The sequence below is a fragment of the Mus musculus genome, chromosome 19 (assembly GCF_000001635.26).
Source record: "Mus musculus strain C57BL/6J chromosome 19, GRCm38.p6 C57BL/6J".
Classification (NCBI taxonomy): domain Eukaryota; kingdom Metazoa; phylum Chordata; class Mammalia; order Rodentia; family Muridae; genus Mus; species Mus musculus.
The window spans coordinates 32,542,164-32,564,441 of NC_000085.6; the positions used below are offsets into that span (position 1 = coordinate 32,542,164).

The 22,278-nt window shown below is 43.6% G+C and overlaps 1 long non-coding RNA gene across 3 annotated transcripts; it reads left to right on the plus strand.

Moving 5' to 3' along the window:
• Window positions 1-1,183: 1,183 nt before the first annotated feature.
• Window positions 1,184-20,884, plus strand: Gm36419. Of its 3 annotated transcripts, XR_877812.1 has the most exons (4): window positions 1,184-1,483; window positions 3,782-3,977; window positions 10,493-10,547; window positions 20,350-20,884. It is a non-coding gene; the product is annotated as a predicted gene, 36419 (long non-coding RNA). The 3 variants fall into 3 exon arrangements; XR_386650.2 differs by lacking the exon at window positions 3,782-3,977; XR_386649.2 differs by lacking the exons at window positions 3,782-3,977; window positions 20,350-20,884 and adding an exon at window positions 14,892-14,921.
• The last annotated feature ends 1,394 nt before the right edge of the window (window positions 20,885-22,278 follow it).

Below are 22,278 nucleotides of genomic sequence, written 5' to 3' on the forward strand. Positions count from 1 at the left end.
ACTCTTCCACACAAAGACAAAAAAAATCTACTGAGATAGGACACCTCACAGCCATGCCACAGCGAGGCATGCACAAGGGACACAGGGTTAGAAGTTCTGTGAGAGCAAAGCAGAGTTCACGAAAGGAGAGTTTTCATCCTCGGAGGGGAGCCTGGCCATGGAGCTTCAGAGGAAAGAAAAAAACAGACCTGAGTTCTTTCCTTTACAGGGAAGGCTGATAATGCACATCTTGCTTGGCCGTTGCAAGGGTATAGAGCCCACAAAACAGGCTCTCTGGAGCAGATTTGCTTTGCGACTATCACCTTGTCCTCAGGCTATTGTCTCAGACAAACTAGACATGAAAAGACTGGCTAGATGGCATGCATCCATCCCGTGTTTGATTTTTGGCTCTAATTTTGTGCGTGGAGACCGTGACGTCAGAGCCATTCTCCTCCTCATTACCATAGAAGAAAAGAAAGGTCTTTCCATCTGCTTTCTGTCTCTATGAGAAGCACCAGGACCAAGAAGGACTACTTAGGGAGGAAAAAGTTTCTCTCAGCTTATAGTTGACGTACACCATGAAGGAAAGTCGGGATGGGACCCAGGAGGCAGAGGAGGAAGCAGAGGGATGTTGCTTCCTGACTTGCTCCTCGTGACTTGCCCTGCCTTCTTTCTTACCCAGCCCAGGATGATCTGCCCAGGGATAGATAACACCACCAAAAATGCTCTCGGTCCTCTCACCTCAGAACATGTGCCCACAGGCTTGCCTCTAGGCAGTCTGATGGAGACAGTTTCTCGTGTGAGGTTCCTTTTTTCAAATAAGGATAGGTTGTGCCAAGTTGGCAAATACCCAACTGGGGACAAGGGGACAACCGATTTCACACACAAGCTAAACAGGGATCAAAGGAAACTTTTTGCAGCTCAGTTATTAGTGAGGAGGGGGAAGTATGGAACTCCCATGTAGTGGAATTTGAGGGTCTTTCTCTTTCTTAATCTGTGAATGTGAAATACCAATATCTGAAACTACATGAAGTTTTTCTGGAAAGGATACTTCGTTTCTTACCCATGGTCCCCTGCTGTGCGTAGCCCAGGCTGACCTGGTGTACTCTATGTGACCCGGTCTGTCTTTGAACTTGAGTAGTCCTTTGATCTCAGTTTTGTGTGTGCTGGGATTGTGGGTATGCGCCACTGTGGTAATGGACTCTGGAACAGATGGGATCTGCGGGATCCTGGTCCAGCTTGGGGTAGGGTGGGGAGGGGAGGTTCTCTGAGGAAGGAAGGCCTTCTCTGAGGATTTTAGTGTTGCAGCTCTTGTAGGTGATACTCAATGAAACAGCTCTCTTAGAGAATCTTCAGTAAAATAGCTGCTGTGCATACACTGTATACAAGGGCTACATATGAACCTTGGAGAGTGGAGATTTCTGGGTGAATATAAAAGGCGATGGCTGAAGCTTAAGTCCTGTGAATGCCTCATTTGTCTGGAGATGCGTTCCGAGAATCTCAGGTACTTGCTGGATGGGTTCTTATTGGGGAAAGAGGAAATTGAACCTCTAGGATTCCCAAGGGCTTATGTGACCTTCCTCAGGTAGAGGGAATTAGGGGGGTCACACTTCCCAGACAGGTCAGAGAAGGGGAAGCCCTGCTGGAAAAGGGGAGTCCCCCATTTTTTATTTTATTTTTTGCAGAACTCAGAGGAATAATCTAGACCTTGACCTTAAGTAGCAGGGTACTCCAACACACTACCATGGCCAGCTGGAAAATGCCTTATAGCATGGGGATTCTGGATAGTTTTAAGTCATCTTGACACAAGCTAGATTTATCTGAAAGGAAGTACCTTTAATTGAGAAAAGGCTTTCATAAGATCTGGCTGGAGAGCATTTTCTAAGTTAGTGATTGCTGGGTGAGGGCCCAGCCCATTGTAAGTGAGCCATCTCTGGGCTGGTGGTCCTGGATGAGCAAGCCATGAGGAGCAAGTCAGTAAGCAGCACTTCTCCGTGGCCACTGCATCATCTCCTGCTTTCAGGTTCCTGCCCTGCTAGAGTTCCTGTCCTGGTTTCCTTCGGTAATGAAAGTGATGTGGAACCAGTGTCAGCCAAATAAACCCCCTTTCCTCCCCAACTTGCTTTTTGGTCATAGTGTTTCCTCACAGCAATAGAAACTCTAAAGCAATGGGTTAATAAAAATTAGTGGCTTCAAGATTTAAGTCAACTGGATACTGAATAGGAGACGATTAAAAAAAAACCTACTAATTAATAAGTGGTCAGCTGAGCAATCTGAGAGCCCATTTGAGAAGCAGTCTTCTATGGCTGGGTCTCTAAGTGGTAGAGTGTTTATCTATGGCTGGGTCTTTAAGTGGTAGAATGTTTGCCTAGCATGTGCACAGACCTGGGTTTAGTCCCCAGCTCTGACAACAGAACAAAGAACCAAGATGTCAGCCAGCATCTCTGGGCTGTATCTTTCACCCCAGCTAGGAGCACTAGTGTGAGAACACTGCAGGGTAGAGAACACTAGTCAGAATGGACATAGGACATTGTTGAGTACTCTGTAGAATGCTGAAGACTCTGGTATTACTTGGATCTTCTGACACAGGAAATGGAAGGGCTGAAATGAATTGCTAGGACCCTGTGAGGATTGTAAGACAAGCAGGCAGCTAGTGTCTATGTTCCCTGCATACACCAGAACCAACAGAACCAAACTGCCTCCTCTAGTAACTTCAGACTTGAGTAAAGATAGACCATTTTAACCCAGTTTCTCTTTTGTAAGAATATCATCTCGGAATTTATTTTTTCCTTTCCTATTTTCTTATTATAGTAAAATATGAATGACATATAATTTACCATTGATGAGGCTCGGAAGTTGGGTCAGTGGATAAAGTGCTTTCTACATGAGCATGAGAACCGAGTTTCCAATTCTTAGCCCCCATGTCAAAAGAAGTCTGGCGTGACCCTGAGCCTAGGTAACCCCCTTTGGTAGGATGGCTGGAGGAGGGATGATACCTGCGTTCATAGCCAGCCAGTCCAGCTGAAAGTGTGAACTCTGGGCTCAGTAAGAGGCTCTGTATCAAAATATAAGGTGGAGAGTGATTGAGAAAGACCACCCAACCTTGACCTTTGGCTTCTGCTGGCACATACTGGGGCACACTACTGCACACATGTGCACCCCAAAACATGCACATACATATATACATATGCATTGATTTGCCATTGAAACCATTTCTGAAATTTCGTGTGTGTGTCTGTGTGTGTGTGTGTGTGTGTGTGTGTGTGTGTGTGTCTGTGTGTGTGTGTGTGTGTGTGTGCATGCGCACTGTGATGCACATGTGATGGTCTCAGGGATACCTTCTACCTTGTTTGAGACAGGAAGGATCGCTTTGTTATTTTCCCACTATGTATATCAGGTATCCACCTGCCATCTGCCCATGGGATCACTGGAATTACACAGGCTTGTAATTTATATCCCACTGTTACATGGGTACTTGTGATTTAAACTGAGATCCTTGTTGCTTGCATGCCAAGCATTTTTGTTCATGGAGCCATCTCCTAGGCCTCAAATCATTTTAAAACGTACAGTTTGATGGCATCAATTAAATAGCCAAGGTTAAAGCCGTGCCATGACTTCAAAAACTTTCATTAACTTAGATAGAAATTCTAATCATTAAGCAGCAATTCTCTATTTTTGCTAAAAAAAAATCCCAATCTTTCTGTCCTCGTTAATTTTCATGATCTAAATATTTCATATTTTTATGTAAGAGAAATCAACACAGATCTTCATTTTGTGTCTACTTTACTCCTGCATTTTCAAGGTTCATCCTTGTCGTAGCATCCTTCCTTAATGGATGAGTGACCTTCTGCTGTGTGGATCACCTCATTGTGCCTGTCCATTCATCTGCTGATAGACACTGGGTTATTCTCACCTTTGACTTGAATCTTGCTGCTGTGAACACTGATGTACAAGCAGATATCCCAGTCCCTGCTTTCAGCTTGAGTAAACTCCTCCAGGTAAACAGGCTGAGCCCGATAGTAGTTATGACTAACTTTGTGAGGAATGACCAAACATGGTAGCACCATTTCACCTTCCCATCAGCCATGTATGAGTTCCAATTTCCCTGCATACCCACCAACCATTGTACAAAATTATCCTCTGAGTTAAACTGCCACCACCTTTGGGAGTTCAGTTGGACCTGCTTGGAAGAGATCATCCCAGCTGTGCTTATTGGCTTTTGAACTTCTCTCATAAAAAGATGGGACAGAGAGGGTCGTGGGACCCACCCTGAGTATCTAGCCACCTCTCTCAAAGACTTGTATATAATTTTGCCCTAAATGTTTTTGGCCTCTGGGGTCTTGGGAAAGGGCTAGAGCATATAGATGGAGAAGGACTAGAAGACGGGATGTCCTCTCTATGTGAAAAAGACGCCATCCCCGCTGGGTATTTAGTACAGCTCTTGTGGGGGTGGGGGGCATGCTCCTTAAAGTAACTCCTCACCTACACTATTGTAAGTAAACCCGTTGCTTACTGCAAGAAGCCAAATAAACTTACTGGCACGCTAAACTGAACTTTGGTGGCATATACTTTGGTCTGGTTTTAGGACCTTTGGTGGTCCCAATATGCTTAGCCTAGGAAGTGGCACTATTTGGAGGTGTGGCCTTGTTGGAGTAGGTATGTCATTGTGGGCATTGGCTTTAAGAATCTTGTCCTTGCTGCCGGGAAGCTAGTCTTCTCCTAACAGACTTGAGATGAAGATGTAGAACTCTCAGCTCCTTCTGCACCAGACCTGCCTTGATGCTGCCATGTTCCTGCCTTGATAACAAGCTGAACCTGAAGGCAGCCCCAATTAAATGTTGCTCTTAGAAGAGTTGCCTTGGTCATGGTATCTGTTCACAGCAGTAAAACCAACTGAGACAAGACCTTTGAGAAATGGAGAGACCTTGTTTATGTCTTCTCCAGGAAGTGACATCAACACTTGTTATTGCCTACCATTAAAATCACATCTATTTTGGAAAGGAGCAATGGCATCTCGTTAAGATATTAATTACAATAACCGGCTCACTAATACTGTTGAGCTTCTTATATATGTCCTTTGGAGAAATGTCTCTATAATGTGTCCCCCCACTTTTAAGTTGAGTTGATTTGGGTGAGTGTATAAGCTCTTTATACATGTAAATAGTAACAACTTATCAGATATAGGACTGGCAAATATTGTCTGTCAGTCTGTGGGTATCTTTTCACTCGTTTAAAAAAGGAATATCACCAATTTAAATGGGAGGGAATCTCATCTGGAAATGAAGAAGAATGCATGAAAGAGATAAGAAAATAAAGTGTAAAAAAAAAAAAGCAGCAAGAACGAATGCAGTCATCACACAAATGTGAAGCCACAGAGCTTGCCAGAGTCCAGGCTTGCCGGTTACTGTCAGAGCCATGTGACCTCTGCTTCAGTTACTCTGAACTGCTAAAATTGAGCACCAGTAGTAGTTTCCAGGAAAGCTTCTGAGTCACACATGCCTAGGCTTGAATTCCAGTTGGGCCATTTATTACCTGTGGGTGGGACATAGTATTTTATCAGCTGAAACGTCAATCTTGCTAGCTTTGTAGTGATTGAAGGAAATCAATGTATAGAGAATGCACTTGGGACACACAGAACTTAATCTCTGTTAGCTCTGAGGCCCATTGCTGTACTTCATGAACATGCTTCATGTGCTGAGGTTGTCAGCTAAGCTGTGCCCACATCACTGATTCACGGACTACGACAACAAAAGGTTTTAAGTTCCAAAACTTGGCGGTGATTTGTTACACAGCTTGCTAACACACTTTGCAAACTGGTGAATGGGAGAAATCCTAGGACACAGTGGTGCTAGGTGGTATCTGCAGGGTGCTTAGTGAATGGTATTCCAAATAGAATCACAGCATTCTTCAAGTGCTAAGCTGAGGTTTACAGATGCTATGCAGCTTGGAAAACCAGAGCTGAGAATGCGGCTTTATGCACGGCTCTAGTACAAGCCACGTTCACAGAGGCAAATTGTTGCACTGATATCGTCCATATTTTTTCTGATGATTTTTGTTTCCTAGTAAAGGTCAGGATGTCGAAGGCAGTGAGAGAGAGCCTCAGAGGGCACGCAGTGTCCCTTTGATGTCTTTTTATTCATGTGCTGGAAGTTTTGAAAAAGAAAACTTAACATATCGCAGACATGCATGCGCAGGAGGGAGACAAGCTAAGCTAGCATATGGGTGCTAGGTGGTGAGGCTCCACGGACCCAGATGCTTCTGTCAAAGCACACGCGGGCTTGCCGTTCATTCGTTCGCCTCTTTCCAGCCTGTCGCTGGTCCCAACATGTTTCCAGGACGGTAGCTTTGTCATTTGCTGGCACCCTTTTCTCCTTGTCCTGACGTTCGCTGCGTTTTTTTTTTTTTATATTATTAACTTTTCTATAGTCTTTCTTCTTCCATTGTTTTATATGTGTGTGTTTGCAGGTGTTTTCCTTTGAACATTTAAAGCAGAATTAGATGTTGACATCCAATAATGTCTAAATATCTATTCAAGGAGAAAAGACCTCTCCACACTACACTCTCCTCCCCAGCTCTCCTGTTAGTGCTTTCTGAAATGCTGGTTCCAGTTTGTTTTTAAACTCAAAATTGCTAATAGTGTATTATTTATTGCTATGTGCTTTCCCTTTCTAAGTTTTGAAAAGTCGTGTTTTATTCTCTGGTAAGCTGTGGTGAATGTGTCGGGCGGGGTCCAAGGAAACGTACCAGAATCGCTTCTCTACGGTGGGCAGCCTGGGGGTGGAACTCAGGGCAGCAGGCACCCTTACCTGCTGAACCTTCACACTGTCTTCTGAATGACTGATTTCCTCACTGTGATGTTTACACTTTTCCTTTAAATCCATTTCATTCCCTCCTGGGACATATTCTAAGGCAGTTCTCCCACAGAGAGTTTTTTCCCATTAAATTGTGGATTTTATCACGTTACACCCCCATCACACACACCCTCCCCTGAACCCCCCTCTCAAACATAGCTCCTGCCCCCCACTCCAGCCCCTTCTCCTCTGAGTACCCTGGGTATCACCCACCCCTGGCACAAGTCACTGCAGGATGAGGCACATCCTTTCCCACTGAGGCTAGACAAGGTGGCTCAGTTAGGGGAACGGGATCCACAGACAGGCAACAGAGTCAGGGACAACCCCTGCTCCATGGAGGACGCACATGGAAGACACACCCGCATATCTGCTACATTATGGGGTGGGGGTGAAGCCCTAGGTCCAGCCCAGGCTTGTTCTTTGGTTGGTGATTCAGTCTCTAGGATACCCCAACAATCTAGGTAGTTGACTTTGTCGGTCTTCTTGTGGAGTTCCTATCCCCTCTGGGTTCCTCAATCCTTCGCCCGATTCTTCCACAAGAGTTGCTGAACTTCGTCTAATGTTTGGCTGTGGCTCTCTACATCTGTTTCCAGTAGCTGCTGGGTGGAGAGACTCAGAGAGAATTTTTGGATACTAACTGTTCTATGTATTTGTGCAGCTGAAAATATCTTTTATGCTTAACAGTGAGATGACCAAATGACTGGGTATAGAGTCCTAGATACAAATGTCCCTTCTTTAAGCACATTGATGTTTGGCCTCCAGTGTGGTTGCCAATTGCATTCTTCTTGCTCCTCAGTATGCCTTTTCCTTCCCATAGCTTTCTCTCTCACATGGGATTTGATGTGATGCCTCTATGGGTATGCTTGTGTTTGTATTTTCATTCCCTTCCAGCTGTATTCTAGGAGCTAATTTTTTACTGGCCAGTTAATTATCCAGCCTCCAACCGTGTGGGAGCTGCTACTAATTTCATCTATTAATTTTCTAGTGTCGTAGCATCCTTTTTAACTTGAAGCTTTCTGTTGTCTCCTGGCTTTTACCTCCACCTGATTGTATTACTTTAAGGACTCCTTGAATCTCCTTACTGGGACACTGGCCTTCCAGGCCAGCATTTGCAGAGATCGAAGAGAAAAAGATTGATTATGAATTCATTGAATTAGAACCATGCCTCAACTACTGTTATAAATCATAATGTAAATATCTGACATGACTCCTGTAAAACGGTCATTCGACCCAAAAAGGGGGTCGCAACCCTCAGGTTGAGAACGGCTATCCTAGAAACTATTAGAATGGCATTCCTTTCAAGAAGAGCTGGGAAGTTAATTTCTTTTTCCTCCCCTTCAGACCTCAGCTGTGAGACTAAAAGACACAGGTTTGGAGATGAAATATGACCAGGTAGACAAGACAGGACTCACAGAAGCTATGGCTTCTGGCATCCACAGGGTTCTAATCTGAAGGGTGACTAATGAGCCAACATCAGCTGCAGGAAGTAAGGTACACGTGGCGTTTGATGTTGGAAATCTGAATTCCATAATTAGGGTAAGCCGTATTTGCTTTGGGAGAGAGTTAACTGGCATTTCCCCTTGGGAGCAGCTGTCTGTACCTGGGCCTTGCTGCTTAGTGAAAAGTGCCTGGTTTTGCTAGATGGTTGCTCAATACAGACTAAAAACAAACATGGTCCAGCTGGCTCCAACTAGTGCCCAGGAGCGTTTATCTAGGTTTACTACTAGAGAAGCATCCAACTGCAGGACAAGGTCAGAAAAATAAAATGCGCTGCTGCCTCCACCTTTGCTCTGTGTTCACCTTATTTCCACTCCCCCCTAAGCCCTGCAAGGGGATAGCTTACTCTGCAGAAATTGTCTTAAGATTTGTAGTAACCATAGATAAATTAGCGTCTGCCTGGAGATCATGAAATACTGTGGATGAGGACAGAAAAACAGAACCATTTGGTTTTCTAGAAGTTTTTTTTTTTTATCTTAGTTAGAGATGTGTGAGTAGCTTACAGCCTCCATCACCTTGAGTGATGGATAGGCTTTGTTAATAATAGATTATTATATGTCAACCTTAAGCAACTTAATGAGTCATTTATTTCTCTGTAGGTTTGAGAAAAATTGTTCTGTCAAGATATCAATAGGCGCAAACAGACTTATCGGGAAGCAGGGTACCTGTTTAGCCTTATAACCAGAGGCACTGGCAGAATATATGTTGGTTGGAAAACCTGTTTTACAACTGGGTTTTCTTTCTCTTTGGGGCAATCCATGACTCGGATGAATTACTAAAAAACTTTTCTAGAACGTCCCAAACCACTCGTCAAGTTATTAATGACATTTCAAAATTATATTTTATTAGAAACGTCTGTGCGATTAAAATGATGGCTCAATATTGAACGCATCCTAGAAACTACTGGTCTTCTCTATGAGATTTAATTATAGCTTTTTCAAAGTTTAATTTTAAGACCTGGGGGTTGGGGGAATAGAAATCAAACTCACCCGTTGCTCAACCTTGTCCTAGTCTGTGATGTGGGTGGCTTTACTGAAGTGCACTGTTTCTAACAGCACCCCCTTTATACACAGTTATTCACACAGTTTTCCAAGTAATCCTAGAACTGACTCAAGATTTCTGAATGTGTTGGGCAGGAGATGTGTTTTGGGCTGACTCATAAACGTAAGATTATTCTGGTCTTGAATAGAAGCAGCAGACTTGTTCTGGCAGACATGAATAACTGATTTAATGTTATCAAGCTCGGGATAAGCAGTAAACACAGTGAGAACAGACCTGGCTTAAAGTCCACAGTGACCTCTTTCAACATGGTTTAGCTCATGGCTCAGCTACTGCCAGAAAAAAACCAAACACTTTTATATTAGATACAGCTGCCAAACGCCATTTAGATAGCACAATAATGTGATGTTTTGTCTCTCCAATATGTGTATGCAGGTAGAAATGAGCCACATTATTTATTAAACAAATGAAAACCTAAACAGCTTTTGGGATTACCACAAAAACCCCACTAGGAAATCATACATACAGAGTATGTGATAAATCCCTTACAAGGTAGCTGGCTAAGCGTGAGTGCCTATTGGACCTTATAGGTTGTTAGCCATTGCTGTGAAACAAACTATCCCAAACTCGAGAGGCTTGAAATAGTTACTAATTATTGTTTGAGAGTTTATCAACAGCTGGATGGTTCTATTCACTGTGGCTGGACTCTGTCATGAATTTTCAGTCATCTGGGCTACATTTGTACTCTACTTCTGGTCTGGGATTGGGCTTACTCACAGGGTTAGAGCCTCTCTGGATGGCTGGAATGACTCAATTCTGTTCCATGTTTCTCATCCTTCAGCAGGCCAGCATGCATGGTTCACAAGGCAGTCACAAGACTCTGAGAGATGGACTTGAAGCAGCTTGGAATTCATAAGTGTGTGTGTATGTGTGTGTGTGTGTGTGTGTGTAGTCATACACAGCATATCCTAGGGTGGCCCATTTTCAAGGGGGTAGGAAAGGTATATTCTACTTTTTGTGGGTGGGGACTAAAAGTCACATTACAAAGGGAAGTTTGGACAGTTGGAACTAGTTTTGTAATGAGTGCCTCCATTAACATGAGCGTACAGAGGAAATGAAAAAAGTTGGTTTATAAATTAACCTTTTCTGTTGCCTTTATTTTTCAGATTTGAATTTGCCCTTTGAATCCTTGGTGGCATATGGTGGAATTGTGGCTAGCAGGTATGAGAGAGAGAGAGAGACAGAGACAGAGACAAAGACAGAAACAGAGACAGACAGAGACAGAGAGAGTGAGCGCGAGTCTGCATGTGTGTGTGCATGCTTTGCACGAATGTGTATTTGAGTGTGCATGTATTTGCATGTTACATGTTTCTGTATGTATGAGTTTGTGTGAGTGTGCATGCATGTACATGTATGCATATGGGTATGCATGTATGTACATGTGTGCATGTATGTGAGTGTTCATGCATGTGAGTGTACATGTATGTCTGTGTGTGGCAAGAACTGGTATAGATCACAGACCCTTGAGTTTGACCTTAAAGAACGCAGGGCAAAGCAAATCTACATATCAATTATGGATGGAATATTCAGGGTTCTGGCATTGGCATAAATGCTGCCTGGAGAGTGAATCCAATTGGCCTCTGAGTTGGTGCCCAAACCTTTGCCAAGGGAGAATCAGGTTCCATTGCTCTGAGTTGGTTTCACCAAGGCCAGACAGAGGGGCCAGCAACTAGAGCATTCCTAGCTCATCCAAGCCTCCTCATGTTGTTGCACCTCCATGCTCTTTGAAGCACAGCACTCAGGTCCACCTGAAGAGTTGCTTTGATTAGGCCAGGGCAGCCACGAGTCAGAGAAGCACATTGCCAGTGTCATTAGCTGGCAAGTGACAGCCACATTAGATTCACTGTCACTCTGTATAATCTCTGTCTCTTAAGGCAAGCAAATAGACCAGTATCCTCTGAAGAACTTAGATGGTTCAGTCTTACACAATAGCATCCAGTTGCAAGTTAAGTCACTCCCTGGTGGGCAGAGGGAACCAACACACTCGCCCTTCCTAACCAGTCCTCTCTCTGAAGAACACAGGGAAGTAGCTAGAAGCAAAGGACAGAGATTATACAGAGAGTGACAGTGCTTCAAAGAGCATGGAGATGCACCAACGTGAGGAGGCTTGGATGAGCTAGGAATGCTCTAGTTGCTGGTCACTTTGCTCTTAAAATAGTCATTGGTCTTCAATGATACAAGTAGTGTTCCGGGGTAGACCAGCAGCTTCAAGGTCTCCAGCCTCTCCTTTCCACGCTGTCCTCGGTGTGGCAGTCATAACTCATGGCTACACAATAGTCTCTACCATTATGTCCTCCCAGGGCAGCATGAGAGAGAGGAGGAAGCAAAAAACCTTTATATGGCTTGCCTCTCTGCACATAGCATCCTTGACTAGGCTTCCCAGTTACATCTTACTGACTAAAGCGTGACTAGCTTCAGCCAATCACTGTAGGAAAGGAATGAGTTTGTGCATTCCCTGGTGGGCTTAGAACATCAGCTTAAGTTCAATCTCCCATCCAGGGCACATACGTCTATCTCTTCCTGAGTCTGGCATTTATGATCCTTAGCCTTGCTGGACCCAGGCTGGAGTCAGGGCTGGCTTCTTGGAGCATGGGAGTCCTCATTTAAGACACCCTGTGCTTGCTTGACTGGCATTCTGCTGATGCTGCCTTGGATCCTAATCATTTATAGACAAATAGCCCCACCTTTTCAGTTTGCATTTAATTCTGCACAGCAAACTCTTAGCTGGTCTGGCCAGCCTTTTCTTGGTCCCCTTCTAAGCCCACTCAGTTGCTTTCTCGCCCTGGCTTTTCCTGAAGCAACATGCAACAGTAGGTACTGAATCGGCAGGTAGACATGGTCAGTTCAGAAAGAAAAGTTTGCCCAGGGTGGGATGGGAAATCATGAGAAGATGCTCCTGCATCTCAGCCGTCAAGGCACTTGCACACTTCATGAAAGGTCCTGGGGAGGAGAGGAAGGGGTCCAGGCCCCAGTGGTGACCATGACTTTCCCTGGGTCATCTTGCAAATGAACACAAGCACACCAGTCTTATCTGAGATTCTGCCTTCAGGGTGCTCAAACACCATGTGAATAAAATCCAGGTTTCATTCCTAGAGGAAGGCTAGGTAGCTGTTTACCCACTGCTAAGCTGTGCATACGTCATTGCTTATGGCATGCATAATAAGGAGCATCCTTTCAGAGCTGATGTCTCTGGCTTCCAACAGATAGGGCATTCGTTGAATACCTACTATGTCCCAAGCTCTGTGCTGTTGTCCAGCATGTTCTCTTATGTTAGCCACACAGCAGCTACTTCCCATCGCCTCTATCTGTGAGATGGGCTCAGCGAAGATCAGAACCATGAGGGACTTGCCAGGGACAGGAAACATACATTTTTTTTTAATTCAGAGCTATTTTTATATTATTTCAATTGTAATGTATGGATGTTTTGTCTGAGTCAATGTCTGTGTAACATGTGGGTGCCCGCTGCCCTTGAATTGCCTGGGACTGGAGTTAGAGGCAGTTGTGAATTGACATGAAGGTTCTGGAGATCAAACTCAGGGTCCTCTAGAAGAGCAGCCAGTGCTCTTAGCTGCTGAGCCATCTCTCCAGCCCACAGATAGAGAATTTTAGGGAGGGGGGGGGCGCAGTTCTCTGGACATATTTCCAGCAACAGCACCCTGACCAAAAACAAAAACAAAACACAAAACAAACAAATAAAAATGTGATTATGGGCTAAGTGGCTGGCCCTAAGCCTGGAGCCACTCATACAGCACCAAGCTCTTCTTTCAGAGCATCTAGGAGGCAGGAAAGCCAGCAACGAAGCAGGCTTTTGAGTATTGTATAAAGGTTTTCCCAGCAGGGTTTCAGGATTGTGGCCAGAGCACAGCTCATGAATTTTCTTTAGAACCAGAGCAACCTGGCTCCAGTATTTTCCAAGCCCGGCTAGACAGATGGTTCTATTTTGCTTTGTCACTTTCAAGGGAGTACCCTGCCCCTTTTGCAAACTTGGTACTGTGAGGCAGGCTACACTTGCAGACTGTTCTGGATAACGAGGTCAGGCAAACATTTGAGGAGACAGACCACAGACTACAGGGGCACCACTGTCTTTTTCCAGGGCAAGCTGGTGAAAGAAAGCAGACATTAGTCCAGACAACGACGTCTATGATGGAAGGTGAATTAGGAAAGGATGCCAGGGCCTGGCTAGCAGTCAGTGACATGGCTGAAGAAAACTGTAACGTCATTATTCTCAAAGGATTTATTTTAGTGCGTGGTATGTGAGGTGTGACCCTCCTCTGTGAAAATACGGAGTGGAAATTTACTAAGTTATCAGCACGGGATGAATTAAATTACATGACAAATTAATAAATTGTGCACATAAAGTTTCTAATAGAGACACTCAGATTTATTTTTATTATCTATGTAAGTCATCTCAGGATTTATGAGATAAAATCTGGTATGTCACTAAGTCCTGCTGATGTCAATCTCCCCAAGATCTTTCCTCTAAGTTAAGAAGACATTGATGAAATGCTCTCAAATCTTTTATGGCTCTGTCTCCCACCAATAGAAAACCTTATGCATGCATCTCCCATATCCTAGAAATTATATTGCTATACTGTTTCACTGATATTTTATATATGATGTGGGGCTGGCAGCTCAGTGTAGCTCAGCTCCCAGAGTACTTACCTAGCATGCATGAAGTCCTGGGTTCAGCCCCTAACACTGTATAAAATTATATATGAATTATAGGCACAAACCTTTAAGTATAGTGCTCTGGACATGGAGCCAGGAGACTCAGAACATCAGTGTCATCCTCTGCTATGCAGTGAGTTTGTGGCCATCCTGGGCTACACGAGACCCCATCTAAAAAAAATAGATAGAAATAAAAAATAAATAAAATGACACTGTTTAATGTATACTATAAAGCAGGCTACATTTAAGGGATAAGATAAACATATCTTACAAGCACATTTAAATCAGGGTCGGTGCAAACATCTGTGCTTTAGCAAAAAGTAATATGAAATAGACTTCTTCAAAAAACATTCACTCTTTGATTCAAAGTTTTGGACCAATTTGGCTTATTATAATATTATTTTTTTATTTCATTAAGGTATTATTTTAGTGGTTTTTACTCTACTCACAAAGTTATACTAACATTATCAATGCCTAATTTTATATTCACACACAATTTTATATTCATACCCACATTCATTGGTAGTCACCCTCAACTGCCATCCACTTTCAGCCCCTAGAGACCGGTAACCATTCCTGTCCCTATGGTCTTCCTGGGCATGCCATGTAAGTGGAATGATACAGGTGCATCTTGCTTTTTAAATGTTATATTAAGATTTATCTGTGCTGTAGTCATGTATATCAATACTTCGTTTCTTTTCATGGCCAAATAACGCTCCATTGAATGAATTTGTCACATATTCTTCACCTCTTAATCAACTGATAGATATTTGGGCTCTTTCTATTTTGAACCTATTAAGAATAATTGTTATTAAGGATACTCTCCTATGCTTGCAGACAGGAGCCTAGCATAACTGTCTCCTGAGAGGCTCCGTCCAGTGGATGGAAACAGATGTAGAGACCCACAGCTGAATCGCAGGCAGAGCTCGGGGAGTCTTGTGGAAGAGTGGGAGGAAGGACAGCACAAGAAGACCTGCAGAGTCAACTAACCTGGGCCCATGGGGGCTTACAGAGACTGAGCCAAACAAAGAGCATGCATGGACTGGACATAGGTCCCCTACACATATGCAGGAGATATGCAGCTTGGTCTTCATGTGGGTCTTTTGTAACAACTGGAGTGGGGCCAGTCTCTGACTCTGTTGTCTGCCTTTCCATCCCTTTCCCCTAGCTAGGCTGCCTTTCCTGGCCTCAGTGGGAGAGGATGTGTTTAGTCCTGATTCGACCTGAAGTGCAAAGAGGGGTTGGTAACCAAGGGGACGGGCCTTCCTTTCTCTGGGGAGGAGGGGAAGAGGCAATGGGGAAAGGGGCATGGGAGGATAGGGGGGAGGGAAGCTTCAATCAGGATGTAAAGTGAATAAATAAATTAAAAGAGAGTAATTGTAGTTTGAATATTGATATCCAATGCTTTTGGGTGTTTTATTTTTATGTATTTTCATAAGAGTAGCATTGCTAGCCCATCTCTTTTCCCCACCCCCCCAAAGGTTTACTGTTTCATGTTAAATGTTACAGAGTTCTGGAACTGTCAGAACCATGCCTGAGAACCCAAAGAAAGAAATGGTGTAACGGACAGTCCCATCCACCTAGACTCGATTCGTATGCATTTTGATAATTTCACAATCTTAAAAAAATTATGACAAGACTTGGAATTTACATCTGTTGCAGGTCTTCAGTGTTCCAGTACAGTGTGCCAGTAAACAAACCTCATCATGCCTCTCTTCACGTCTTAAACCATAACCCCAAACAGAATGTGTGTATGTGTCTAGCTGGAGTAAAGCATACTTTAAGGGGAGTTTGTGGCTCAAGGTGTGAGATTACTTGTTAAGGTTTCTGGTGCCCAAATGAAGTCTTCAGTTCAATTAAGAATCTCAAGCTGCCTCTTTTTTTTTTAAATTTTTATTAGATATTTTCTTTATATACATTTCAAATGCTATACTGAAAAGTCCACTATACCCTTCCCCTGCCCTGCTCCCCTACCCACTCACTCCCACTTCTTGGCTCTGGCGTTCCCCTGTACTGGGGCATATAAAGTTTACAAGACCAAGGGTCCTCTCTTCCCAGTGATGGCTGACTAGGCCATCTTCTGCTACATATGCAGCTAGAGACATGAGCTCTGGGGGTACTGGTTAGTTCATATTGTTGTTCCACCTATAGGGTTGCAGACCCCTTCAGCTCCTTGGGTGCTTTCTCTAGCTTTTCCATTGGGGGCCCTGTGTTCCATCCTATAGATGACAGTGAGCATCCACTTCTGTATTTGCCAGGCACTGGCATAGCCTCACAAGAATCAGTTTTACCAGGGTCCTTTCAGCAAAATCTTGCTGGCATGTGCAATTGTGTCTGTGTTTGGTGGCTGATTATGGGATGGACCCCCGGGTGGGGCAGTCTCTGGATGGTCCATCCTTTCATCTTAGCTCCAAACATTGTCTCTGTAACTCCTTCCATGGGTGTTTTATTCCCTATTCTAAGGAGGAACGAAGTATCCACGCATTGGTCTTCCTTCTTCTTGATTTTCTTGTGTTTTGCAAATTGTATCTGGGGTATGAATCTCAAGCGTCTAATCACCCCACCTCCTCCTGGCTGGTTCAGACCATGCCAACATTATTGCCCAGAAGTGGCATACAGTCTGGTAGGAGACACTGGCCTCCACCTCCTGCTTCCCACACTGCTGCACTAATCCACTAAACTGCAAGACATGCTGTCAAGCTGGGAAAACATCCCTCATTACCTGTTCCACTCCTGTCAGTAGTGAGCAAGTCTGAACTGTGTGTGGCAAAGGGATTCATTCACAGAGAGAAACCCAGGCACTGCTATCGTATCACATAGTCATATGCCAATATAAAGTATGTGTACTGACTGACCCATCTGTAGTGACAAAGTAGGTAACTGACAGACTATTTCATTAGGTGGAAAGAAATTTAGCAATAACCTCTTCTGAGAGCCAAGTACTACTAGATAGTTAAATTGTAATTACTAACAACAGAAGTCTACATTACTGACTATTCCCCTGCGTCTCCAAGTGAATACCAAACATACTCCCAAGGTGAATGTCAAGAGCTGGCTAAACAAGGAATGGATCTACAGAATAGCCCATAACTTTCACATTTGGGGCACACACAAGGATTTATCAGACACCATGCCAGATTCATATGCAACTTGGTGTTTTGCTCCTGTTGCTTTGAACTGTTAAAAGCCGGGTCAGTGAAACCCTCTCCTCCCGAGCAGACGCCACACTCTGTCCACAGCAGTGAGCAGACGCCACACTCTGTCCACAGCAGTGAGCAGACGCCACTCCATTCACAGGAGTGAGCAGACATCACACTCCATCCACATCTGTTCAATTTAGACCTGATTAGGCGGCTGGCCCATCTCCTAACTGAATATTTAAGCATTTAAGGAACTGCCACACTTTTTGCTAAGCGGCTGCAGCTTTGTATAACCTAACCCCTCCCCAGCAATGTATGAGGGTTCAAGTTTCTCCAAATCCACGTCAGCATTTGTCATTATCTGTTTATTTGATTATAGTCATTTTGGTGATTGTGAGTGGTGTCTCGTTGTGGCTTAATGTGTACATTTCTCTAATCACAAGTGACCTTGAGAAGTTTATCATGTGCCTGGAAATTTGTTAAGCATCTTTGAAGAGATGCCTACACATAAGAGTTGTCTAATTTTTGGTTGGGTTGTTTTCTTACTGTTGAATAGTCAGAGTTCTTTATATCTTCTCTAGTTTGGATACTGGACCTTATCAGACATGATGGATGCTGTTCTGTGGTTTGTTCAGCTTTTCACTTTCTACACAGTGGATCTTTAAAGCACAAACATTTTTAAACTATTTCACTTTATGTGCATAAGTATTTTGTTTGCTTATATGTCTAGGCACTGCAAATGTGCTGAAGCCAGAAGAGGGCATTGGGTCTCCTAGAACTATAGTTATAGGTGGTTGGAAGTTCCTGTGTAGGTGTTGGGAACTGAATCTGGGTCCTCTAAAAGAGCAACACTGCTCTTAACCTCTGAGCCATCTCGCCAGCCACACTTCTTAGAAATTCTAAGGAATATTTTTTGAGACAGGGTTTTACTATCTAGCCCTGGTTCTCATACTACAGCTTATTATATGGCTTTTAACTTCTGGCAATCCTCCTGCCTCAGCTTCATAAATACTGAAATTACAGATGTGCACTACCACACCCAGCCTCAGTTTTTTTCCACTTTGATGAAGCCCAGTTTATTCCTTGTTTTTCTTTGGTTGATCTTACTTTTAGATGTATCTAAAACATGATCATGAAGCTCAAAACTGCATCTGTATTTTCTGCTGAAAGTTTTAGCATGGTAGCTATATTTTGGTCCTTGATCTGTTGGAGTTAATTTTCCTGCAGTACATGACAGGGATTCAGTTCAGTTCTTTGAATGTTTGTAGCCAGTTGTCTCAGCCATTGAAAATATCCCTTCCCTTACATTGGGTTGTTCTGTTCCCATGTCAAAAAACAGCTGATTGCTAAATGAGCCCGTTTATTTTTGGATTTTCAATCTCATCCCTCCATCTATGCATCAAATACTTGGTTTTTAATATATGTTGCGGCTGAAAGATAAATTATGGATATTTATGAACTAAATTCAAGAGAGTCCATTGCTGTCTAGCTTTATAGCCATTCCCTATCACGAGTAGAAGATGCCTGGCTGAAAGTTAATTATTGAATTTCCATCCTTGAGAACTTATAGTAAGGCCTTTCTTTCTTTTTTCCTTTCTTTCTCTTATTTCTCTTTGTAACACGTAGATGAAAAAATTACTAAAATTTTTCCTTTCAAGGGATTTTTTTTTTTTTTGAGATAGGGTGTCCATATTATACAGCTCTGGCTGGCCTGGAACTCATGGAGATCCACCTGAGTTTTATTCTTGGCTCTTTTCTTTACCTGTTGTCATATATTTGAATATCTCTAATTACAACTGTTCAGTCAGTAAAATGTTACTAGTATGTACGCGATTTCAGGGCTAAACAGTTGTGTTCAGTAAACAACTGGTGTGCTCCTCCCTGGGGAACACTGTTTCTCCCACTCCCAGCCTTCCTTAACTGCCTGTAGTTCTTTGTCTAGTGCTGATGCTTCATGAGCCTTCTTCTACTATGTTAGCATGCCTCCTGGGGTTGTCCATGCTCAGGGTTGTCCGTGCTCAGGTCTTATGTAGGCAGCCACATTATTGAGACTTCATGCATGTGGCTCCCCTGTCATTTCTAGGAAACACAATCTCACAGGAGACTTCCTGTTCTCCTGGCTCTTACAATCCTTCTTTCCCTTCTTCCTTAATGTTCTCTGAGTCTTAGGTGCAGGAAATATGTTGTAGATGTATCAGTTCAGGTTGGGAACCATACAATCAGTTGTTCAATGCAGTTTGATCAGTGTGGTTTTCTGTAACAAAGAGAAGTTTCTATCTGTAGCAAAGAGAAGTTTCGTTGATGAGGGTTGAGATCTACACTCGTTGGTGGGTGTAAGGATAAATATTTAGAATGTTGTTAGGAATTATGCTGGCCCAGTACAGTGATGGTACCAAGTTCTCTTCCAAGATTCATGACCTCGGTAGCCCCAGGTAGTTGGCTAGGTTTCCAGTACCAACCATGATTTCCCTCTTATTGAGCAGGGCCTTAAGTCCAATTAGATAGCTGTTGGTTACTGCCAAGATATGAGTGCTACTATTACAACCCTGGGGTTATCATGCCATACTTTTTGATATTGTGGTTCATAGGTATCATAGCTGGGTAGGATTATTGGTTGCTTTCCTCCTTTGGAAGCTTCTCGTACCATAAAAGCTAAACCTCAGAGAGGACGCTTTCAGGTCAGACCCAGCTTAGACCCTCTGGCTCGTCTGTCTGAGTGCACGTGCCTTCAGCAGCAGGAACTCACCTTCAACCTTTGGGAGACCACCGAGGGCAAGAGCAATACCCTGTCTAGGAAGTCTCTTGAGCTCCCCTCATCAACAATTTGAAAGAGCTTCTCATGCTGGGAATTTGGATTTTTGTTAACTATGATATTGTCAGCCCAGGTGGGAGAATTTCAATTGCCCATGCTCTTTGTCTAGGGGTGGGGCCCGGTGACTGGAAAAATAATTTTTATATAAACTATCTGAAGTGTATTTTAGATGAATGAAGGAACCTAGGGAAGATCCAGTTCACTCCTCTGTGTGTGTGTGTGTGTGTGTGTGTGTGTGTGTGTGTGTGTGTGTGTGCTCGTGCACATGGTTTTGTACACATGACAGCGGTAGAGGTTGACACATCAGATGTCTCTCTCAATTGTATCCACCTTACTTTTTCAGACAGTCTCTCACTAAACCTGGAGCTTGTGGATTTTGCTAGACTGACTGACAATCAAGCCCCTGTGTCCTTCTGCCTCTGCCTCCCCAGAGCTGAGGTTACAGGTGCAAGCCATGATGCCAGACTCTGTAAGTGACTGCTGAAGTTCAACTCAGATCTTCATGTTTGACTGTCATCTCCCAGGCTACACTCCTTGAACTAAGTCAGGCTACAGAGGCTGCATTTCCTAGAGACATCTGGTCAACCTCACATCCATGGAGTAGAGAGCAGAGAACACTCCTTAGAGAAAAGGGACCTGAGTTCAAGTGGGTTCCAGTCTGAATCCCAGACTGAACAGCTTTCGTATTTTTCAATTAGTCTGGAGCTTTTCATACCTGTAAATTCTGCTTCTGGAATAGTCTTCCACCTAGTACGTCAGCTTTTCCCAAGGAGAGTGCCTTCCCCACCTGCATACTTCCTTTTCTGAGAAGTGTCTAATTTCTATGTTGCAACAAATATGTACTCAGTGATAAGTGGATATTAGCCCAGAAACTTAGGATACCCAAGATATAAGATACAACTTGCCAAACGCATGAAATTCAAGAAGAACGAAGACCAAAGTGTGGACACTTTACCCTTTCTTAGAAATGGGAACAAAACACCCATGGAAGGAGTTACAGACACAAAATTTCAAGCTGTGAAGAAAGGATGGACCATCTAGTGATTGCCATATGCAGGGATCCATCCCATAATCAGCTTCCAAATGCTGACACCATTGCATACACTAGCAAGATTTCGCTGAAAGGACCCAGATATAGCTCTCTCTTGTGAGACTATGCTGGGGCCTAGCAAACACAGAAGTGGATGCTCACAGTCAGCTATTGGATGGGTCACACGGCCCCCAATGGAGGAGCTAGAGAAATTACCCAAGGAGCTAAAGGGAACTGCAACCCTATAGGTGGAACAACAATATGAACTTACCAGTACCCGGGAGCTCTTGTCTTTAGCTGCATATGTATCAAAAGATGGCCTAGTCGGCCATCACTGCAAAGAGAGGCCCATTGGACTTGCAAACTTTATATGCCCCAGTACAGGGGAATGCCAGGGCCAAAAAGGGGGAGTGGGTGGGTAGGGGATTGGGGGGGTGGGTATGGGGGACCTTTGGGATAGCATTGAAAATGTAAATGAGGAAAATACCTAATTAAAAAAATTAAACAGAAAAAAGTTAAATGGAAAAAAAACAAAACAAAACAAAACAAAGCAGCCACCCTTTGCACTTACCAGCCCAGGGCAAATGTTATTTCCCTGACAGCCATGTTGGACATCCACACACAAGCCTCTGGGTGGCTCTCCATAGAGTTACTCCATTTCCAGACAAGGCTGTCTCCTTGGCACTGTGGCACTAAGTAGATTTTGCACTTCTCCCCAGACTCAAAGTTGCTTTCCCCACTGCTGTCTAGAGGTCCGATCCCTCCCGCAAGCAAGCAGAGTAGCAATCCCTGACCCAGCCACTCACCTCTCGTACCCATGTTGGATTAGTTTTCTCTGTCTTCCTGTGTGCTGCTGTTGACAGTGATTTTGCTTGTCTCTGAAATGTTCTTGTCAACCATTCCATTCCCTTACTGCCATCTCAAATGATGAACCAGCTGCCGCCTCCCAGAAGCCTGGTTGCAATACCACCCTTTCCAAGAAACTCATTTTTAAATTCCCTCTGATAGGGAATTTCACCATAATAAGATTGGATTGTTTGTTTGTTTGTTTGTTTTGCTTTGGTTTTTCCTGGAATAAGAAAAAGAAATAAAAATATTTCTTCAACCCCAGGTTTCTTATTTTAAGTCAGTTATACAAAACAATCTATTTCAATATGGACATAAAAACTAGCCAGCACGGGGCCTATCAAAATATTTAATTTCTTTTAAATTTAGGAGAAAAAAATAAAATCATGACATTTG